The 23,726-nt window shown below is 46.4% G+C and overlaps 1 protein-coding gene across 3 annotated transcripts in view; it reads left to right on the forward strand.

Moving 5' to 3' along the window:
* The window catches only part of Nedd4l (NEDD4 like E3 ubiquitin protein ligase), a 343,048-nt gene that overhangs the window by 176,915 nt on the left and 142,407 nt on the right, over positions 1-23,726 (forward strand). The window lies entirely within an intron of this gene.

Raw genomic sequence — 23,726 nt, forward strand, 5'->3', positions numbered from 1 at the left:
AATACAATCTCAGTAAGTTTCCTAGGCTAGTTTTGAGTTCCCTCTGTATCTCAGGCAGGGCTTTAATTTATGATCCTACCGCTTCAGCCTCCAGAACGGCTGGGAATAGCTCTCTGTGTTTTGCTGTTACACCACCAGGCAGCCTCAGTGTGGTTTGGGGATAATAGTTTGAAATGTCATTTGGAAAAGAAACGTCTCTAAGAGTTAAGCAAGAATGAAGGCTTCTGGCAGGCCCTTCCCTGGTCCTTCTCAGGTGTCCTTCCTGTGGCCTCTCCTTGATCAGTGACAGCTCTGGGCCGTGCCAAGGACAGTTTCTTTGCTCCAGGTGCTGATGGTATGTTGCCCATATTGTGAAACTGAGGATCATCAGTCTGAAGACATCAGCTCCTTCCTGTTTATCAAATCGGGAGCCTTTGCTTTTCTCAGCCTGGCATGTGCCTCTGGAGTGTCCATGGGGGACATTCCTTTGATTCCCCCCATTCAAGGCAATACGATTATTCCTTCTCCCGTGGCTCCTCAGAGTGGCATCCAAGGCCACCACCACTGTGCTCTGCACTGGGTCCTGTCCTTTAAAGCAGTGGCCTCCCAGAGACATTGAGCAGTATCTGTAGATGTTCTTGGTTCTCACACCTATGAAGATCTGCTACCTAGTAGATGGTGGCAAGGATGCTGATAAACATCCTACAGGGCACATGATGCCCCTCACCCACAAAGCAAAGCAAGAATGATCCCATCTCAGTATCCACAGTAAAAGGCTAAGCTTAAAATGTTTTAGACAGACTCTCTGGCCTGGCTGTGTCCCCTTGGTTATCTGAGGTCTTGTCCCTGTCTCCTCTCTCTGTAGCCTTGAGTAGGGGCACTATAAATTTGGGGAAACAAAACATGGGAGGTCAGGCTGCTAGGATGGTTCTAGGTTACTCTAGTTAGTAGGAATATGGTTCTTGGATTGATTCCACTCTTGGGTATGCCACTATTGTGGATGGGCCCTAATATCCTCCTATAGTCAAAAAGAATTGAATGTAGACTTCTGGCCACTGCTAATTAAAAACATATATATTTTAACATTGCTTAATTTAGTGCTGCGATTGTTAATGACTGGTCAGTTGGATTGTAGGATCAACACAAGCTTGTTTCAGTGGGGCTCCAGAGAAGGACTCAGTTGACCTGGGAATCCTTGTTTGATGTGTTTGACTGAAGTGGAGGGGAAAAGCCTTTGATGGGGAAAAGTCTTGCCCCTCTCTAGAATGAGGTTCTTCTACTCAGCTTTCCAAATAGATCTCTTGCTAGGCAAGAAGGGAGGAAGCATGGAGAAGTGGACAGCTGTGAATCAGAAGTCCACACAGATGGCATTTTTAAATTAATACATGGCATAAGTCATCTCTTACCTAGCATACTCATTGTCTAGGTTTGCCATAACAGAGTGCCACAGCTTATGTGGCTTCGGCATCACACATATTTTCCTTCACAGTTCTGCAGGCCTCGAGGTCTTAAAGTCAAGGTGTTTGAAATCAGGGTTGGTTCGTTCTTTCTCGCCTTGGCTGTCAGTGGCCATCTCCGTCCGGTCTTCCATCTGCCTATTTGTGTCCTGATTTACCTTTTAATAAGGACACAGTCACATTGGGTTAGGACCCACCCTACTGACCTTATTTTAACTTTATTGCCTCTTTCAAGGCCCTATCTGTGGGTAGTCATATTCTGAGGCACTGGGTTTAATGAAGACCGTAGCATATGATTTTCGAGAACGGCAGTTCAACCCACCACAGGTAGCATTTAATTGGAAGTATAGGTGCTTTTTATGATTTGCGTGTGCAGGCACAGATGCTCAGATGTGTCCACATTTGTGTGGAGGTCAGAGAACAACCCCCAATGTTGTTCCTCCCATGCTGTCTACCTTGGTTTTTGAGACAGGGTCTCTCACTGACCTGGAAATCTCTAAGTGGGCTAGTCTGGCTAGCCAGTGAGCCCTAGTAATCTGTTTCCACTTTCCCCGTGAAGGGATTATGAATACATGCCACATGCCCAGACTTTCTTTTTTCTTTCTTTTCTTTCTTTTTTTTTTTTTTTTTTGGAAATGTGGGTTCTGAAGAATGGAACTGGATTGTTTATGTGAAGAGGCAATGTGTTACACACACACACACACACACACACACACACACACACACACACACCTTACACATCTTGTTTAGGTGTGTTTGCTTGCAGGGATTTGTGATCCCTCCATGGCTTCCTCTTCAGCTCCCTTCTGTCTCCCAGGCTCCTTCCGGGAGTTCCTGGCTGGCTTCCCTCAGTGGTGGACAGCAATCAGGAAGTGTAAGGAAAATAAACCCTTTCAACCACAAGTTGCTTTGGGTCACTGTTTTATCACAACAGATGGCCAGCCAGGGACAGGTGGTCAGGCTGCCCAAATACCAAGGGAGACATTGTACATAGAGAACAAGGCAGAGCTCCTCAGCTTCCTTTGCCTCTGGGCACCTGGGGTGGGGGTGGGGGCCGAGAACTGGGGTGGTGGGTTTGTAGGAAGGGCTCCTCTTTCCTGCAAGATCCAGTCTCACCTACTGTTTCTCTCCCACTTGGTGGTCATAGGATGGGTGTTTCTGTAGCAACATGAAGCTCTCTGAGAGCAAGCCAGGAAGTTGGACTTTCTAACCTGCTTGGTGTGGGGCCCAGCAAAGAGAACAGGACAGAGGCTGAGTGAGCCTTGAATAGAGTGAATAAAGTAGAAGGACTGATTCCCCTGCCTGTCCAGAGAACCAATGCTCTAAGCAAGCCAGACAGCCCAGAGAAACAGACAGTTGGTCACAAGTCCACATGACCTCTGCTCACATCCCATTCTGGGTTCATCAATCCTTAGAGGACTGTCATTTGGACAAAGGACACTCTAAGAACAACTGCAGGTAACTTTACTGTAGGGCATTGGGTGAGAGGATTTCAGCTAATTGCAGGACTGGGTGGGGTTACTCGATGCTCAGCTAGGGATGGGGCGGAGCTTGTCTTAACTGCTGTTCCCACCAAGAAGCATTCTGGTCTAGCTGTCATTGAAGTGAATCATCAGCACCGGCAGCAAGCGCCTGGCAGGCTTTCTCAGATGTGTTAAAACTTGCTGGTGTTCCCGGAGTGTCCACAGAGGTTGTGTGTAGACACTACTTTTGAAGCCAGGAAGGCAGAAGACCAGGCAGGAAGCTCCAGGGTTGCCCAGGTAGACTTCCAGCAACACCATTCCAGCCCAGCACTTTCCAGCCTTCACATAATGCCTTGTTCGTCTTGATTCCTGAAGACAATCACAGGTAAGAACAAAGACACCACTGTAAGTTCGTTATGTGGGTGTGTGGCATCCACTGGCACCGAGTTCGATTTTGTCATAATACTGTTTTCATGTCAGCGGCTTTACTCTACCTCATACCAAGAGTTTCCATTGTAATAAATGCTTCTGAGGGTTAGCGAGGGCCGGCCTGTTTCTTCCTTATATGTAAACGGTTGGTAGACAAACCTGAAAGAGGCTGTGACCTGAACCCTGTGATCTGATTTTGCTTTCTTCTCTATCTCGACAGTTTAGAAAAATGTATAGTGTTCATCGCCCAAAGCAGCACAGGAAGGCCGCTTTTGATATCTTTTAAATCTAAATGAAAACGGCCACCCCTTAAATTCTGTGACCATTGTCTTCTGATAGAACTCATTGCTTTGGGCAGAACACTCGAAAAAACTTCCTGTGATGTGTTGAGTCCCTATTTCTGTGGTGTTTCATTGCAGAGGAGGGAGATCCCAGCTGTCCTGGGCTTCCAGTGAAATACCATCTTAGGTCACGCAGTGGTTTGCTTAGAGAAGACCCGGGGATTTTATTCCAATCGTTACATGGCGGTCCTTAACTTCCCGTCGGGACTTGGCTTATGTAATTTATGCGAACTGAACTTACCAGTTTTTTTGTTTTTGAGAGAATCAGAACGAAAGCCCAGAACATGTTCAACTGAAACGTCCTTCGTGTCCTGCTGTCGTTTCTCATGTGTGTTACTCATGCGTGCAGATACTCTGTGTGATTGGCATGTGATATTTGTTTCTTTACCGGCTCGTCTGGTGATTCATAAACTGTTAGTTTAGTAGTGTGTCCGTAAGCCTGGAATAAATGAGTGTGTACCACGCCTTCTATTAATGAGCCTGGTTACTTTCCATGGGTATTCGGATAGGAATGAAAAATGGCTCAAAAATGTGACGTGTTAAAAGCTACCGTCAGATCTGAGTTGATCGTCATCCCTTTATTTCCCATTGGAAAGTACATTGGTGACATGCATTTGAAGTAGATTAGATTCTGGCAAGGGGGCAGCAGATAACGGAACTATATATAAAAAAAAAAAAGAGGGGATTTAAAAGACCAGGTGAGCTTCTTTTCCCATGCGAAGCTGAACACAGTGATCATGATGTCAGGAAATGAGGAAGAGCAAGGCTTGTTATTTAATTAGACAAGAAAAAAGAAGCAAGAACTAGTGCCGTGGCTTTCTTAGGCTTTTTCACGAAAAACTGGCTTTTCTACTCAGAAAGCCTTTGTGGAATCAGTATGGCAACTGAGTGTGGCAAGGGTTCCCTGAACTTCTGCCCCTGAGGAGTGTGAGCACCTCCATAGTCCAGAGGAGCTGTGTGCTGGCCTCGGATGCTGGGATTCCTGCCTCGTGGAAGGTAGCTTTCGTGGTTATGAGGTGGTGGTTGGGGATGGAGGACTGTGTTGATTTTCTACATTACATTCCAGGTGTTTTGTTTTGCTTTATTTTTCATTAGTCTAAACCTGCTAGGGCTTTTTCAAAGCAGTTTTCAATCATAGCTATTTACAGAGCCTTTTCTGAGCCAGGGAGAAATGGAGCTGGCTACTTACTGTAATGTAATTTTTGTAATTCTGCAGAGGGCTTACGTACAGGTAGGCCACTGAGGATCCCAGTTACCTGAGGTCATTCACCTTGGAGTCACACAGCTCGGCATGTGTTCTCAGCTGTTTCAGAATCTATTTGGACTGTGTCCCTGGTAGCGCAGAATTCTGCAGAGGGCTATTCAGAGTGCTCTCACCTCAGTAAATATTTGCGCTTCCCTGGTACCTGGCCTGATCTGCTTCTTAGGGGGCACAGATGGGCAGTGGGTAGGCAGGTCCCAGGAGCCATCCATTCTTCAGGCCAGTGGTTCTCAACCTTCCTAATGCTACGACCCTTTAATTCAGCTTCTCATGTTGTGGTGACCCCCTAATCATAATTTTTTTTGCTATTTCATAACTGTAATTTTGCTACTGTTATGATTCATAATTTTAAGTATCTGATATGCAGGATGTCTGCTATTGGACCCCCAAAGGGGTTGCGACCTACATGTTGATAAACACCACCTAGGCACAAATGATGATCCCATCAGCGGTCCTGAAATTTAAGGAGACCCTGTTCCCCCACCCTTTTTTTTTTTTTTTTTGAAATCCTGGGATCCAGTCACCACTCCTCCCTGAAGTGGTCACCAGAAATGAATCCACCCAGCTAACCATGGAATATAATCAGGTAATCACAAACTGCTTTCTCACGGCTGAGACATAGGCCAGCCGCTTTGCTCACTGTGGCTATTAGAAGAAGGCTTAGAGTCCACGTGCTAATTGACATGCCCCTGGAAAACAAAGGATTGATTTTTTTCTTCTAGAAAATGGAAGACCATGTGGACATTTCTGGAAAAGCCCATGACATGGCACCGCCCCTCAGGCAGTCAGTGGGATTTCAGACCAAGTGAAAACGCAGACTTGACAGATTCAAGTATAATCGGTGGCGGCTTCCATAGAGCTACCTAAACAGCCTGCTGCTTCCTATGATGTAAGCCGTCTGACTCACCGGCTCTTACTCACACGGCCCGCTGCAGGCAGAGAATCACATGCGATTATAAACAGCCTCTTCTGACCCTGGTCAGTGACTAGAAACCTTGTCACAGAATTGGGAGGCATGTGACTCTGAATTCCTGGGCAGAGGCCTTTCGGAATCCCAGGGATGTGATCGTTGGGGGTCTGTGCCAATGTAAGGGGTTTGAAATGCTCCGCTCAGTTAGCGGGAAACAAGCTTCAGACTCAAGGATGTCTGGCTGGGTAAGAAATCAGAAGTGACAGGCTTCCAGAGTATTAGTCTATTCTGTGTCCTTTATGTTCTTGCTGCTGAGGTTTTCAGTAGAAGGAGATCTGAGGTCAATGAGTAAATGATTTATCTGAAATAGGCTTATTCTGTCTCGTATTGTGTTTAAGTAACTAACTCATTTAAGCACTTGCCTTGCTCACTGCTTAGAAATAAATTCTCTTCTCATTCTCCCAGCACTTCAGAATGAATGGTAGCTGTTTCTTTAGCTTCTGAGGAACCTATTTCTTACACTTACTTGTCAGCTTTCATTGGACTGATTTTCTTTTTCTTTTTTTTTTAATTTACTCTGATTTTTACTTGGTTTGTTTATTTTAGAGCGTATGGATTATCAGTTCTGTAGCATTGGGCAAAGTGAAGATATTTCTCAAAGACTTGATCCGTAAGCTTAATCAGGATGGTAAAGGAGGCTGCCTAATTTGTGGTCGCTGGTTACAATTAATTAGGACGCTTCTTGATTCTTCCTTGGTGGGAAACCCTGCAGGCCAAGCGGGAGTCACTCTGATCCTGGAGAGCTCTGCTTCTACAAAAGAAAAGAACTTAGCTGCTAAGAAGATAACAAAAGCTGGTGGGGATGAGTGTCCTCGGAGACACGCCCAGAAAAGGGCGGAAGTGGAGGAGAAGATTCACGACAAGGCCCTGTCACCTCTTGTTTGGAAATGAGAGTCCCCAGAGATGACGCATTCATTCCTCCTTAGGAATAGCGCCGTGAAAACTTGATTCTGAGTGTGACAGTGTGACGTGGGGCTGGGAGATTCGCTGACAGAGCTCCATATAGCGATACCCAATTACGGAAAGAAAGCTCAAAAGCCCCACAGTGAGATTGAGCAGAGAGAGAGGGTGAGGCGGGGTGCAGCCCACGGACCCCGCCTGAGCGTCCCCTCTGCCTTCTCCGTAGCCTCCTAATGGCTGCCTAATCTTGGGTCCTCCCTGAGTGAAAGTGAAGTTGCTGTGTGTGTGTATACACATCTATATTTACCTTTGCTTATTTACGTTAGGGGAGGGAAGAAGTGTGATGATCAGACAATAAAATAGAAAGCATTCCCTAAGACCCTAACTGAGAATGCACGAGTTAAGAGTCTCAGTGGCCTCCTGGCTCTGAGGTGGAGCACACTCCTTTACCTGACCAGTATGTACTGAGTCCTCTGGGCGCCACTCCTTCCACAGGTGCTGGAGAGGCCCGGAGCTCATTAGGGAGGGGGGCCTGGGTCAAGGACTTGCCTCTCTGCCTGCAGGGAACCTTCAGCCTGCTGGGCCTGATTAATGATAACAATCGAGTCCACAGATCATATACTTAGGATGGGGTTAGGAGCCATGAAGAAGTGCAGTCGAGGAAGGAAATGGCAATTACTTGAGTAGGTGTGTACTCTTCTAAGTGTCTGCGGTTTCTTCTGCGCCTCCTGGTGTCCAGTCAGCTTGGTTGTGATTAGAATGGAAGTTGTAGCTGACACTAGGTTCATGGTAAGAAGCCCGCTTTAACAAATTTCTGAAAGCATCATGTGGTGGTGGTATTGTGTTCCCCAAAATATTGTGCACCCTCATAAACTTATCTGGTGTCAGAGAACAGAACAGCCACAATATTAAACATAGAGGTTAGGCAGTGGTAGCACACACCTTTAATCCTAGCATTCCAGAGGCAGAAATCCCTCTGGATCTCTGTGAGTTCAAGGCCACGTTGGAAACAGCCAGGCTTAGTGACACATGCCTTTAATCACAGAAAGTGAGCCTTTAATCCCAGGGAGTGATGACAAAACCAGAAAGATATATAAGGCGTGAAGGCCAGAAACTAGAAGCTTTTGGCTGGTTAAGCTTTCAGGCTTTTGAGCAGCAGTTCAGCTGAGAGTCATTCTGGATGAGGACTCAGAGGCATCCAGTCTGAGGAAACAGGATCAGCTGAGGAACTGGCGAGGTGAGGTGGCTGTGGCCTGTTCTGTCTCTCTGATCTTCCAGCGTTCACCCCAAATACCTGGCTCAGGTTTGATTTTATTAATAAGACTCTGTAAAGATTCCTGCTACAGCATCAGTCCTAGGGAAGCTATAAAACATTGAGCTGGGGTGGGGCAAGGGGGGGGCAGATAGGGTGAGGGTGAGGGCTGTGAATGCTGTTGATCTTAGAGCAGAATGGAAAGATACTGGGAAAGCAAATTCCCTGTCACTAGGGATACTCAAGAATCCCCTGTTTGAGATGGGACACTAGAACCTCTCACCGCATCTGTGGGAAAGTCTCAGGATGGAGTCCTTTTTTCTGCCCTGTCAAAGGGAGCAGTAGGTCACAGAAGTAAAGGACCAAAGTTATGTCTGGTTCCTTGATGGTCAGAGTGGATGAAGAACGAGGACATAACCAGGAGCCAAGAGCATAGGACCAATAGACCATTGGGCCAAAAGGGCAGGTTATCTAGGAAAGAGAAGCTGAGAGAGGGGATTGAAGCCCTTGAGCTGGAGAGGTTTAGGGGGAGGAAAGGCCTGTCTTCATCCAATAGATAACTGTTAGGACTCTTCATGCACACTGGGCAGTCCCAGAAAGTTCCCCTCTGGCCAGCCCCCCCTTCGCATGGGAGTCTTCTCTGCTCCGTTCCCTGGGCATGCTGCTTCTGTTGATCCGTCTTGAAACCCCGTGTACACAGTTTATTCCGCATGGTCTGCTGTCTCTAATTGCCCCTTCTGCTAGGATGCAAACTCCACAAGGTGTGGGGCGTTTCCTCTGTCTTCTTCCCTGGGGTTCTAGACAACTGACACTCGTTGTAGGTCCCCAGTGCGTAAGGAACGAAGGGAAGGGAAGAGAGAGCTGGGCTCCCAGAGGGCCTAGGAAAGGGGAGTCTGTGTGTGGCCTTCCTGTGAGTATCCACAAGGATTTGATGATCCTGAGATGAGCTTGCTAGGGCCTGTGGTTTCTTCTGAGTCGTCAACACCGCACTAAAGGTGAGCTGTCTGTGGGTCACCTTGCTCCACCTTCAGGCATGAGTGTACTGGAATTGCCTGGGTGGCTCTCGGTGCTTGTAGGTCAAAGGTAATTGCCAGCCTTTCCTGTGTGCTTTTCTGAGGGTTCCAGTTTGACACCCCGCCACTGTTACAGGAAGAAATCCGTCTGTCACAGTAACTTGGTGAAGCTCCGTAGCTATCCCCCGGCGCAGCCAGTGATTGATTCGCCGTGGGGTTTCCTACCTAATTACCAATCTGGCTTACAGTGTTCAACATGGTGCAGTTACGTGTCCTGCTGTGGTTTTATTTACCCATAATCCCTTATTGATTACTCTCTGAGGGTGAATTATCCTTCTCTTTCTGTGCATTGGATTTGTTTGTTTCAGATATCAGAAAAACAACCAAGAACTCTCCAGTGAAGGTGTTCGTGTGACTGGCTATTCAGTTCTCCTGGTTTAGAAACATTGCATCCAGAATATGAAGCTGTAGGGCCCATAATACAACTAGGAGATTTCCCTCTCCGACATCCTTATCTCAATTTCCTATGATGCCTAATGTGCCTTAGGGTACCATACCCTCTGAAGCAGTTCATTGTTATGGACTCACTGCGTAGTTCCTGGGACATGATATACACAGATGACCAAGACATGGGCCATGTTTGCAGAGAGCTCCCACAACAAGGAAGAAGAAGAAACGGTTGCTGTGCTGATCTGTTCCTGCCCATGGACGTGGGCATGGGGCTAGGACATCTCAGAAACAATGGAGTTTGTCTTCCAGACATATGCAGGCCAGGTAGTTAGGGTAGGGCATTTCTAGCAGAGAATGAAACACGATGTGCTGAGAACTATTAGGAAGGCTGTTCCATGTGGCTGAATTTAGAGCGAAACACATGAACAATGGTGTTCAAAGGCAGGCAGCGCCAGAGCTGAGCAGACGGGACAGCAGACAGTTCTAGAACTGGGCAGATGGTGAATGCCACAGGTTTGGATTTTGTGTTGTGGGTTACAAAGCCAGTGAAGGGAACGAGCCCCACGCGTTTAGCTCCGGAGATGTGGGTCAACAATAATCGGCCGTATTCACAAGCTGTAGAAGAGGTTGGGGTTTGAGACTTGTCTTAGTTGGATTTCTGCTGTTGGGCTAGAACACCATGGCCGAAACCAAAAGCATTTTTCTCCTCTTACACCTTGTAGTTCATCGTGAAGGGCGGTCAGTGCAGGGATGCAATGCAGGAGCTGATGCAGAGGTCATGGAGGATGCTTCCTGACTTGCTCCCCATGACTTGTTCCACCTGCTATCTTACAGGACCACCTGCCAGGGGGGGGGGGCGCCCACAGTAGTCTGGGCCCCTCCATATCAATCATTCATCAAGAAAATGTCCCACAGGCTTGCCCATGGACCAGTCTGATGGGGGCATTTTCTCAGTTGAGGTTCTCTCTTCCCAAACGACTCTAACTTGTGCCAACTTGATGAAAACTAATCAGCAAGACTTTTATCCTTAAGGTGTTTAATCAGTGGGATGGCTAAGAGGGTCCTTCTCTATGCCCTAAGTCTCTGCTGGAGCGTAATTAGACTTGGCTCTCACTTGATGGTTAATGATCTTCAAGGAGGAGATACGCTTTGGGGGTCAAGTGAGCCCAGCCAAGGAGACCTACAGAGTGAAAAGAGGTGGGAGATGAAGTCTACGGAGACATGGACGTAGAGCTTGAAGGTTCTCAAGTCTGAGTTCTCCCCCTCCCTTCTTTATTGACCGAGGTCGGGTATCTAGCCCAGGCTAGATGACCTTGAACTTCTGAGGCTCCTCCTTCCTCCAGAGTGCAGGGATTACAGGCACGCGCCACCACACCCTGATTTATGGTCTCAGTTCTAGATAAGAGCCTGTGTACTCTTACAGGCCTGCCTGCACTCTTCCACAAGACAGCTGTATTCAGATTATCTTTGGAGACTCCTCACACCAGTAAAATTGCCGGCTTCAGGCCATCTCACACTGGACCAGAGGCTGCAGTTGGAGCAGGTTCCTGAGTCATTTCTGGGCATATTCAAGTACTGGCAGATGCCATGCCTCTACTATGGAATATCTTTAGTGGTCACGTAAAAGAGGAGGGTTTTTATGGTCTCCATAGAGCTGTTCAACTTTCAGAATCTCCTCAAAATGACAGACTATGGGATATAGGGAATGTAAGCCTAAAAAGGGATTAACTGGTGTTTTACTACAGTATATAATCTTGCCTTTACATATTCCATTTCTTACATTATGTGGCTTGTGGAGGATCAGGCGTGTGCCCACTCAGAGGAGACCCAGTTCAGGCCTTTGGATCGTTGATGGAGGATTCAGTATAGCTGTCAGGTGCTGTCCTACTTGATGGAAAGCAGGACCACATGGCCTGCAGCATTCCAGAATACTCTTTGCTCCCAAATGACACTGTGGGAAGAAAGGACATGTCTCTGGTGATGCTTGCTGCTCCCACATGTAACGCAAACTTGACAGAACTGTTGTCCATGTTTAGTAGTATCTCATTCCATGTCAGCTCAGCAGACATTGGAGGTTCGTTACTTTCCCAGCTGTTGGCCTTTATTGAGAGTTCGTTTTGTGTGTGAGAGCATCTACATCTGGACTGAGGTTCATGCATCTTTCTTCTGAAAAGGGATGGAAAAGAGCATAGAAAGCGGCACTGAGAACGAACATAGCCTGGGGGCCGGTGCTCTTCACACAAGCCCCTTTTCAGCTTTTAAAATGACAACCAATCATCTAATCCCAGTTTCTGGAACGAACTGTCATGTTGTTTTCTCCGTGATTGAGGCTTCAAACAGTGGTGTTTCCCTGGGGCCTTTCCTTTTCACTGTCTGGTCATGTCTGTAACCTGAGGTTCACTGGGAAACTTTCCCCCAGTGCGTGCATGCATGCATGCTTGCTTGAGTGTATTTGGACTTACATGCTATGATACTCTTGACAACCCTGAGGCCTCACATAGTAGAAAAGTGTAGGCTATGAAGCAAGTTGAAGAGAGGGAGACTTGTGTGGAAAATCAATTCTGTCCTTAGTTATGCATAACAGATAAGAAATAAATGTGCTGAAAATTCCACATTTTAGCAACTTAGGCAAGTTGTAATTTTTCTCAATGTAAAACTCTGGGGAGAAGTTACCTTCTCATAATGTTTGGCAAGAAGTCAGCCCTCTACAAATTACATGTCGGGAACTCATTTTCTGCAGGGTTCCGTGAAGTATTTAGAAGCCTAAGATACAAACAATGGTAATTAAGATTTGTAGCCTTGAAAAGGAACGCACATGCAGAAAGGCACTCGAGCCCTGAGACGGAGGGGCCTCAACAGGTATGACTATAGGAATGCAGAGAATGGAGATGCCTGCTATTATGGGGTGGTTTGTTTGGAAGAGCTGCTGGCTGCCTGGAGCACAGACAAAGGATATCTGTAGAGGTAAGGAGAGAAGGCCCAAAATACACCTAAACCAATGAACTTGACTGAGTGCGCAGAAAGCTTGGAGAATGTTACCCTGACACCATTGGAGAACAAGGCTTTTTGGCAAATGGACTAATAAGCTAAATGCTCCGCTTACAGTCTCTTAGAAAGTCTAAAGCACAGAGCAAAAGTAAAAGAAGAAGCCCATATTCTCTTTGTTAAATACAGCAGAGGTGTGGTGGTATTGTGTCTTCCCAAAATATTGTGCACCCTAATAAACTTATCTGGGGTCAGGGCACAGAACAGCCTCTAGATACAGAGGCTAGAAAATGGTGGCACTCACACACCTTTAATCCTAGCATTCCAGAGGCAGAAATCCCTCTGGATCTCTGTGAGTTCAAGGCCACATTGGAAACAGCCAGGTTTGGTGATACTCGCCTTTAATCCCAGGGAGTGATGGCAAAAACAGAAAGATATATAAGGCATGGAGACCAGCAACTGGAAGCATTTGGCTGGTTAAGCTTTCAGGCTTTCAAGCAGCAGCTCAGCTGAGACCCATTTGGATGAGGGCTCTGCTGAGGAACTGGCAAGGCGAAGTAGCTGTGGATTGTTCTGCTTCTCTGATCTTCCAGTATTCACCCCAATACCTGGCTCAGGTTTCATTTTATTAATAAGACTCTTTAAGATTCATGCTACATCTTGCGCCCAACGTTCGTGGTATGAATTCATGAAAAAGTTGCTTGCCTATGACCTTTGGGGCCCCTGCTCAGACCTGAGCTGCCCTCAGCCAGTTGTGGTGGCACACTGGTTGGATTTACTGAAGAAGGCAGAAGTAGGAGGATTCCGAGTTTGAGGCCAACCTAGGAGAAGCTTCAGCCGGGGCTGAGCCACAAACAGTGGTGGGACCATGGAGGCAGTGGCTGCTGCTCCGAGTTGCTGGCTTCTTCTTCTCACAGTGTTGGTGAATACGGTGATGTCAGCTATTGCGGGAGAGAATTATGTTTTGTTCCCTGTAAACTCTTGGGTTTTTCTGTGATTTTATACTATGACTGAGCTCTTTCTTCTTGAGGGTTCCATGGGCAGGGAGAAGTAGATGTATCCATAAAACATGGTCATCTGTCTAGTAGAAAACTTGCAATGCTCAATCACATATATTTATGAGAGAGCATCTGAATGAGACTACAGTACCTATTAATGGCTATGTAGAGTCTACACTAGGTTCTGGAGAAGTCTTTCAACATCCTCTCCCACCTAATACAATAATTTAAGGGAAGATTTTAAAAAATCTGAATGCCTCTCAGATTTCTATGAGATTTAACAAGGCCAAAACCAAGACCCTACTGTCCTTTAGATGAGTTGGGTACAGTGAGCAATTCCCAGTGGATGTCCAGCCTTGTAGATGTGGCAAGAGATGCTGGTGTTCATGCTGGTGCAGGTGAATTAAGACTTTTAGTGCAAATGAGTGCTGAGTTCATGTCTTCTGTGAGCTGCTTTCTTGATAGTATGTGGGCCCAGATTTAAATGTGAGCGCTCACCATATACTAACGATCTAATTGGGAAAATATGTACTCTGGATACCCATCTCTTTAGAGATGGGGGATTTCTTATGATCTAGCCCCCTTTTCTGTTGATTACAGCGCAGTCACTTTTTTCTCCCCCCACTTCTGTTTGGACCTCACCACAGCGCTCAAAATAATGGAGTCCTGAAGTGGTGGTGGTTTGCTTGCCTGTTAACAGACTTGAAGATAAAACTACTTTAAAAAAAGACCTAACACATGGTCTTTCTGAGAGGTGGGGGGCGCTGCTTTTGACCCTTTGAAATATTAGAATTTCAGGGGTGGTCTTGTGGTTTTGAGTTCATAGCAGGCTGAGTGTGATTGGCAGGTAGCCTTTAGAAGCACAATCAGTGCCCTACAACTTCATTCAGGTCCTCATTCCCTTATCCAAAGTTTGTTAAAGTTCCTAAGACCAAAGTCAGTGTGTCAGAAACTTTTGAGAGGAAAAACCTATGAACAGACGCGGAAGTGTTTCCGGCCTCCATGTATAGTACTCAGCTTACATTTTTTGTGTATGTATGTAGCTGCACAGGTAATTAACATTTGACTCTGAGCCCTTTCCCAGCCTCCACTAGAGATTTTCAGTGATAACTCTTGAGTTACCAAAATGAGCAAAAGGCATTCTGTAAGCTGTTTGTCCCTGTCAGCTTCCTGTAAAGGCTGGCTTTCATGAATGCTGCTCTGCTAATCCTGCTGCTGCAAGGCACCAGGGCTGGCTGGCTGCCCAAAGGTATTTACCGCCTGACGGTCCCGGAAGCCACCTGTCTGGAGGTATGAGCAGGGCCCTCTATGACTCCTTCCTGCTTTCTGGCTGCAGGTGACAGCAGCACTTTGTGTCCCTGGCCTATAGGTGCGGCCTCCCTGTCACCAGATCATCTTCCTGTGTCTTCCCTCTATGCTTGTCAGTTTCTCCTTTTCATAAGGACAAGGTCACAAGTTAAAAAAAAAAAAAAAAAAGTGCTTCGGGACAGGGTGACTCTTTCCACCTTAATTAAAGGAGTTTTCTTCCCTGGTTAGTTAGTAAAGGCTGAATTCCTACCAAGCAGTTCTGCCCTTTAGAACATGCCCTCTTCAGGGATTTGACACAGTTGAGTGTGGACTCTGCTTTGGCATTAAGTCCAGTATGCCCGCCCAGCATACTCTCCCTCTCAATGGGGAGGTTGAGGTTAGCTTGGGACCCTCTGTGCAAGATTGTAAGAGAATAACTCATTGGTGAATCTTTTTCCACACTTGATTTTAGCACAGTTCTTTTTTTTTTTTAATGCGTGTTTCATGCTACTTTATTAATCAGGAACGGACAGGGTTACTTTGGAGAAGCAATGTATAGTAAACTAACCAGCATATATCATTGAGTATTTAGTTTATAGTTTTACTCAGTGTGATTTGGTTTTGTCTAACCAGGAAGGAAGTGGATGAGTGGGTCTACTAACTCCACATCCCACCAGATTCCAACAAACTGATTGATGGGCTCAGAACTCAGTTTTCCTCCCGTTTCCTTTAGGATGGAGTTCTTGGAGAATGCTTACTGTCGCAAGGTGCTCCTAACTGTTCTAGCTTTCAACCGATAATTTGTTTTTATTTTGTTTTTTTAACTGGGCAGGTCCTGACTTGCCTTTCCTAGACACACACTCCCCTCCCACCTCCACCTCACTGAGATACACACGCAGTGTGATGGCTGGTCAATTATTATTACAGGTAGTTCTTGTAGGCTGCCCTTCTGGTGACCCTAGTAAAATGTGTTTAACATCAGATGACCGGGGGAAAGCTACCCAGAGGCAGAGTCCTCGCTCTTCATTAGAGATGAGGCTGTCTCTTTTTCCTTCTCAGTCTCCCATCCTCCACACAGTAGAATGAGCTCTTTGTACTGGAACCTGCAAAGAGGGCAAAATGGAGTCATGATGGGTCTCAGAGTGTCAGAAGCACATACTGTGAGGTGTTCTTAATTGGAAGATTTTAAGATGAGGTCTAGAAATCTGTAGGTTAATAAACCCTCTGGGTCAGTGGTTTTCAACCTGTGGGTCACGACCCCTTTGGGGGTTGAATGATCCTTCCACGGGGTCACCTACAACCATAATTTGCATTATGGGTAATCACAGTAGCAAAATTACAGTTAATGAAATAGCAACAAATAATTCTATGGTTGGGGGTCACCACAACATGAGGAGCTGTATTAAAGGGTCGCAGCATGAGGAAGGTTGAGAACCACCGCTCTAAGTGATTCTTAGGGCTGTGCAGTGTGAGACTCCTTGCGTCAGGAATTCCTCATCAACCAGACTTCCTGGGTCACTTCGACTGCTGCTAGTTCATGTGGATCTATATTGCCACTTTGTGTCTTCTAAGTGTGTGTGCAATAGAGGACCTGTGTACATCCAGAACTGCTGTGAGCTGCTGTCTCCGGAGTGGAGATCAACTTTCTAGGGAAAGATTAGCAAAGCTTGGAAATAGAGGATTTGGAGAAAGAAGGTGAGGGGAACAACAGATTCCTTCCATGGAAAAAAATCGAATCTCACTGACGTCTCAATTTTCTGTAGGATTCATATTCTTTGTGACACAGATTACCAGTGTCATAATTCTGTGTGTGTGTGACATACAGGTTGCCTTCTGTTTCCTAGTTAATCAACACCAGCAAACTTCCTTATTTTAGAGTAAAAAGATATTGCTCGAATCAGGAAATTGTCCTGGTTTTCAAAGAACTTTTTGGAGGTCGTTAATTTAGCCTTTAGAGATAACAGAAGTGGTTAGGACCTCGGCTTCCCTGGCATCCAGGGGACCACAGGGAAAGAACATGGCTGTCCTCTCTGCTGACAGCTCATGTGATGTCACCTTCTCGCCGCAGGACAGTTTCTATGGCACTTACTGCGGACGGAGCATTAAGAGCAAGTTCCCCCACAGCACTTGAGGAGCGGGCACAGCAAGGGAGTTCTGTCTTGGCAGAATCGTGTCTATTCTCAGAAACCCATTTCTTTTTGGTGTCTCTGAGTGGATTACTTCTGCATCTCACTTCCATTAGGCAGTAGGTTCGCCTGAAGTCGCTAAAACCTCTCAGAACGTTCTCAACGTTGTTTGCGAGGATACGACCATGCTCACACACTCCACAGTTATGTATTTTTTTTATTTATTTTTTAATAAGCTTACCCTTTCAAAGTCTTGTCTAATCAGTTTGGAAGTTTTCCATTCTCCCTCACAGGTTAACAGGTGTTAATTGCGCCCACCCTTAATTTTGTGTGGAAAATACTACTTTTGCTCTCTTTGACAGAGTCGATTTTTGGAACCCATAAAGAGATAATAGAGGCAGTGCTGTGTGTTGACATGGTAATTAACCAGGAGCATGAGGCCCACAGAGAGCTGCTGACGGATGATGAAGCCTGCTGCACTGACATCTTTAACAGACACTAAGACATGGGCCTTTCTACTCATCCTGTTTGCATACCTTTCTTAAAGGCCCTTTCAGACTTTTTGTCCTATTTTTCTTGTTTGTTTGTTTGGGGTGATTGTTGCTCATTTGCCTGTTTCTTGAGACAGCATCACTCTATGTAGCCCTGGCTGTCCTGGAACTTGCTGTGTAGACCAGGCTGGCCCTTGCCTTCCTAGTGCTGTTCACCACCATGCCCACTTAGACTTTACTTCTTGGTCTTAATGATGTAAATATCTTATTCCTTTGATACATGCATGGTGCGTGTGCGTGCGTGCGTAGGTTGGGGGGTGGTTTCTCCATAAGTTAGAGGAGGGCGTCAGATCCCCTGGAACCAGAATTACAGGCAGTTTTGAGCCGTCTGACTTGAGTTCTGAGAGCCAAACTCAGTCCTCTGGAAGAAGAGCAAATACCATTAGCCATTGAGCTATCTCTCCAGCCCTCTCCTCCACCCCGTCTGCCGCCATGCTCCCGGCCCCCCCCCACACACACACACAGGGTTTTAACTTTAAGTTTTGTAGGTGCTGCCATTTAGGCGAAGGCACTACATGCAGCTTGACCGTACGTTGGTATTCCTAGGTAGTGGCAACTTAGCAGACAGCGCAGCAAGATAACACTCTTTTTATGTAGTTGGATGTGTTTCTACAGTAGCGTTGTGTTTCCTTCTGCAGTGGTGATAATAGAGCGTGTTTCAGTCTTGAAGCCAAGAACAAGGGACTGTCCACCTCTTTCCTGGTGTAATTCTAATGGCCATATACAGTATTTTGTGAACGCATGTATATGGAGCACATTGTTAAGTGTGTGTTTATTTGCGTGGTTTATAATTGTCTCCAGCGTATTTTAAATCTTTTTCCGTGTGTTTTCTTTGTTTTAAAGATTGACTTATTTTTATTTCACATGCATGGGTATTTTGCCTCGGTCTGTGTCTGTGCACCTTGTGTGTGCAGTGCTCACAGAAGCCAGAAGAGGGCGTCAAATCCTCCGGAACTGGAGTTACAGATGGTTGTGAGCGTGCTGGAAAAGTGAACCCAAGTCTTCTCTACAAGAGCAGCAAATGCTTTTGACTGCCGAACCATCTGTCCAGCCCTTAGGGCTGTTTTTAATCTTTGGCTTTCTTGGGTAGTACTGTGGGAGATGGCACCTCACAACTCAGATATACACTGGGCAAAATGTGGGTTTGGGAAGGAGAATGAAGCTCAGCATCTGGCCTCACATTTCTTCTCTTCATCTATGAATTAGGCATGCTAGAATCATGTTTTTTGAAATTGTGAGGATTAGTGATGGTGTAGGCCTGTGCATACTTGTGTGTGTGTGTGTGTATGTGTGTGTGCGCGCGCTCATGTGCATGCATTTAAAACTGCTGTTTATAACTTTATGTATGTGTGTGCTTGTAGGTGCGTATCTCACTCATTTGGCTTCTCCCAGGAAGGGGACAGTGTCTGCTTCTGTTTACCTCTGTCTCCCTTCCTCCACTGTGGTATCCACCACAGGCCCTTGCATGTGCTGAGCACGCAGTGTCTCTTGGGAATAATTTCCAAAAACAGCTAAGCTTTTGTCTCTGCTGATGGCCTCAGGATTAGCTGTCTTTCTCTAGCTCCATTCATGTGTTTTTAAAAAAAAAAAAAAAAAATTCTTAACAACAACAACAAAAAGAAATTCTACACATAGGAGAAGTACCCGACCAAGTGAGTGGCTTCTTGTAGAGGCGGCTACGCAGTCCCATTTCGCTTGACAGGGGTGGCAAACAGTAGCTCGCAGGTGCAGCTTTCGAGTTCAGCTGCTTTCCTGGACAGTGTTGACCTTGCAGAGGATGAGCGGATATTGGTCTTGATCGAGTTCCCCCCAACAAGCACCCCTAACACTGATATGCTCGTGAGCCACCTCATATCCTGACAGCTGGAACGAGAGGGGTCTGTACATTTGATAGACTGCCGCATGTGCAGGGGCCTCTAGCTCTCAGGAGTTTTCATGACCCAGGTTCGGGACCCCCAAGCGACTTACTGTAGATGGTAAGACTGGTGATAGGGAGGGGGGCAGTCACACCCTGGGGTTTCAGGACAGTGACTAGGAAGGGTCTGAAATGCACTCAGTCACTACTTGCTCCAAACAACAAAATTGTACCCAGAGTTTTCTTTTGGCATTTTGCGGGTATTTGGAGGGCAGCCTCACAGTTTATGCCCAAGGCATGAAGTTTTAATATCCCTTTATGTCTGCTAAGATCAGTGTAGGAATGACTGTAATCTAACCCACTCGTCTCATATCTGTTAAAATCGTGTGTAAGAGTCACGTACTGCCAGTGCTGGTGGCAAGAGGCAAATTTCAATACATACTTCACCTCTGTTTGCTCAGTCCCAAGGACTGGCATGTGGGCAGCATTCTTTCCAAGTCCCTCGTAGTGTGTATTGAAGGAGGCTGTTCTCTGAGTTTGAAGGAAGGGTGAGGGCTGCCTGGCTTAGGGAGGACTCAGGTCACTGGATAGGGAGGACTCAGGTCACTGGAGCGTGCCCTATCTGAGCCATAGGTACAACTGCACGTGGCATTTTCATGACGTTTTCTGCACTTGTAAAAGGGACAGACACTTTCTCACAACAGTAAATTTAGGAAAACAAAAACAACCAGAAAGAGAGAAAGAAATATAAACCACATGCCTAGTATCTGAAGTGAATGATTATTAACATTCTTGTTTTTTTTTCTCAATTATATATATTTTTTTTAATTAGGCATGTTTTTAGATCATGCTTAATCCTTAATGTTATGTTTTCTCTCATTTTAAAGTATCTTTGAAACTATGGTTTTAATTGCTTATACTATTCTGGTTTCATGATTATAACAATTTATTTAATCACTTCCCTAACTGAGTTGAGTGTACTTCTGATATATTCTTATTCTATGTGAAGCTATAATGAGCATCTGGGGTACATATTTGCTGATATCTTGGTGCCCTTGGGATCGGTCACCAGGCGTAGCTTTGACTCCAAGGGCGTCAGCTCTTTGAATGCTCTTGGTACTTCCGCCATGCTCTGCTCCAGGAAACTTGCAATCATTTGTCTTTCTGGTAGCAGAGCATTAAAATGTGTCTATCTAAAAACGTGTTAGCTTTCTTCAGGCTTATACAACTTGTTATAAAAATTGGTGCGTTTTGTTTATTGTCACGCCTTCTAGGTATTTTCCCTTGCTCTGAAGTGTTTTCTACGTGTGATTTCCTTACTGAGACTCTAAGTAAGTGTGTAACACTGATGGGAAACGCGGGGAAGGAGGAGAGAGGGGCTTTTCTGTGGCACCATCGGGGATGGCTAAGTCATGGTGTGCCAGGCAGTAAAAATAAACGTGACACGTGGCGCCGTGGAGCCTTCTGTACTCACCAGCACTCTGTGCTTTGTTAGTAGGGGACAGGGTTGTGCCCTTCTTACAGGTGTCCACGGTGGCATCCAGAACCTTCCTTTCCCAGGGAGGAATGCTAACTTCCTTCAAGTTACGGGTCATTTTCAGGGTCCTGATACTCAGACATGATGGGAGAAACCCCTTCCTAGCTGGCAGACAAGGTGGTCACTTGGACCCCTGTCTTCCACTCTGGATGTAATTTGTCTTGAACATGTGGCCCATGAAACATGTCAGCCCCTGCCTGCCCTGCCCTGCCCCCTGGGAAATATGTGTTCCTTGGTAAGGATTATTTATTCTGATAAAAATGAGTAAATAGCAGGTGGGAAAGAATGTAGCTCGCTGTGAGTGAGTGGAGCTGTCGAGTAATACCCACCAGCGACGTGCCTTGACGAAATGTCCTTGTTCAGAGTGTCCTGGAAGATTGGGCAACAGGGTAGACCCAGGCAGGACAAGCTTCAGTTCTCCGTGAGGAGTGATCTCATAAACAGGGTCTTTGCCTCTGGTGAGGGGGAGCGAAGATGAGATCCCAAGAAAGATTCACATCTCTTAATTATTTAAATCCAGCCGAGGTCTGTGCAGACGCGAAGGCTCTCTCCTCAATGCCATCAACACATTGGCACAAGAGCTGGTCTCTTAGTGCCGAGGCTTAGAATTCTCAGCGCCGGGCTCCGTGTTGAGCACGGGAGATGAAAAGCCCTTCTTCAGGAAGTCTGACAAAATCAGAATAGACCGTGAGCGAGTTCTTTGTGCCTTCTCGTGAGTGAGCAGAAGTCCTTTTTGGTGACATCTGGTGGTTCCTGGTGGCTCTGTTCTCCATCTCGGCATCCCTGTCGGCTCACCATTGGTTTTCTGTAGCTCTTTGTGTGTCTCACGCCTGTAAGGTAAAGTGATTTTACCCTCCTGGTTTTTGCCTCAGGTGTCTTCTCTTGTACACAGATGAAATCAGCGAACGGCTTTGAGCCACTCAGCTGTTCACTTCTTGACCCTGTTTATTACCTCTGCAAAATGAGGAAGCGCCTAACATCCTTCTAGGTGGTACCTTTTGTTGTCTTCCCAACCTAGACATTGGGTTTTAGGGTTCAGTCTGAAATTGAAATCAGGCGTCTTAAAATTGCACTAAATCAGTGGGGTTCTCTGCTGACAGTCCTGGCTTTCCTTATTTGACACTTCCTAACCAACTTACCACAGCGGCATCCCTGTGGGACAGGGAGCAGAAAGTATCCCTATAACTGGAACTCACGTATTCCAGGCTGACCTTGAACTTGCTATGTAGTCAAGGATGATCTTGAACTTCTGATTCTCTTGCCTCCATGCTCCTGAATGCTTGGTAAGATCACAGATGTGCGCTAGCCACACCCAGTTTATGCAGTGTTGGGGATCAGATGGAGGGCTTTGTGCGCACTAGACAAGCATTCTCCCGTCGGAGCTCGTACCTCCTTCCTTCTTTCTGACCTTTGAGACCTCTCTGTTGAGACCATTCTCACTCGAGGTGGTGAAGCCTCCCCAGTACCTCCTGCCTTACACCTTGTCAAAGACCCGCTCACAGACGCGAATTAAGCAACCTCCCTGTGAAGGCGGTGATGCGGCTACACACGTTCGTTTGTTGGGCGCTCGCATTGGTCAAGCACTGTTCTCACCTCAGTCTTCCCAGCAGCTTCCTCATAAAGTACTGCTGTAATCCCTAGTGCAGACATAGTAGCATTAGGGTACAGAGAAGTTCCTCAGGATTATTCAGCAACAGTAGGGGACGCCAAGGTTGAAGCCCCAGAAGGGATGCCTGCCTCTTCACAGTGTGAATCCACGTTGTCTGCTGCCTGTGAGCTCTTCAGATTGCAGCCAAGCCAGGCCTTTGAAAAATCCAACCCCCCCAGCTCAGACCCATCACCAGCCTTTGCCTTAGATCCTTCTGCCTGGAATCCCATCCCCCTTATCTTGGCCTGTACCCCTCCAGCTTCCTCTCTGGCAGTGGTACCCAGTTGAATGCATGCATGGTTATCTCCTGGGACAGTCAGTCAATGGAGACTCCCAGTTCTAAGGTGAAGCAAGGCTCCCAGATTCCAAGTGACCTTGTCTTATATGAGGTCAGAGACAAGAACCTGGGTTCTTGGCCAACTAACTTGGTCATAGTCATCCTTTTATTTCTCTTTGCTCCAAGCAGGTGGAGCAGAGACGGGGCCTTCTGTGCTTGAGGTTTATCTCCCCACGTGGCATGGAATATGCACATAGTGACTAGGAGGTGGTTTGAATCCTAGTACCAATTTGTTGGCTCTTTAGAAGGGGCTAAAAAGGAGAGAGGGTATAGTTTGCCTTTTGTCAATGAAATAGAAAGCTTCCCCGGGGGAAGGAACATCTAGCCAGATCAACCCACTTTGTTTCAAAGGTTTGTAGAATATTACTCCTCTTCCAGTTCACAGGGGCCTGCAAGGCTCGAGCCACTTACAGAGTTCTGTTGCCAGCCCTGCGCTGTAGTAAGATCAGACACCAGAACAATAACTAGGAACCAGGAATGGGTTGTTTTGAATACGATGGCCAGCCTGAGCATCTCACCCAGGTGCCTGTGGGTATGAATAACAAGGAAGCATGGAATACCTGTCGAGCTGTGGTTGGCACACCCAGTTCAAACTATGTGGCGGATCAGCGTCAACTCAGTCAACAATCAGCACATGTGGGAAATAGAAGCAGCTAGTGAGCCCCAAATGTCTAAGAGAGCAAGGAAAAGAAGTACCATTTACAGCAGCCATTGTGTCGAGGCATATGTACTGTTGGGCACTGTACTGACTTTCAGTGGTGGTCTCTGGTTTCTCGATAACCGTGTGAGGTAGGGATTGTCATCCCACCTCATTCATGAGTAGCCCCAAGTTGAGTGTGCCTAAGCCCCAGCAGAAAAAGGAAGGGATACACCAGAGCCGTATAGAC

The sequence above is a fragment of the Peromyscus leucopus genome, chromosome 19, assembly GCF_004664715.2.
Source record: "Peromyscus leucopus breed LL Stock chromosome 19, UCI_PerLeu_2.1, whole genome shotgun sequence".
In the NCBI taxonomy this organism is placed as follows: Eukaryota; Metazoa; Chordata; class Mammalia; order Rodentia; family Cricetidae; genus Peromyscus; species Peromyscus leucopus.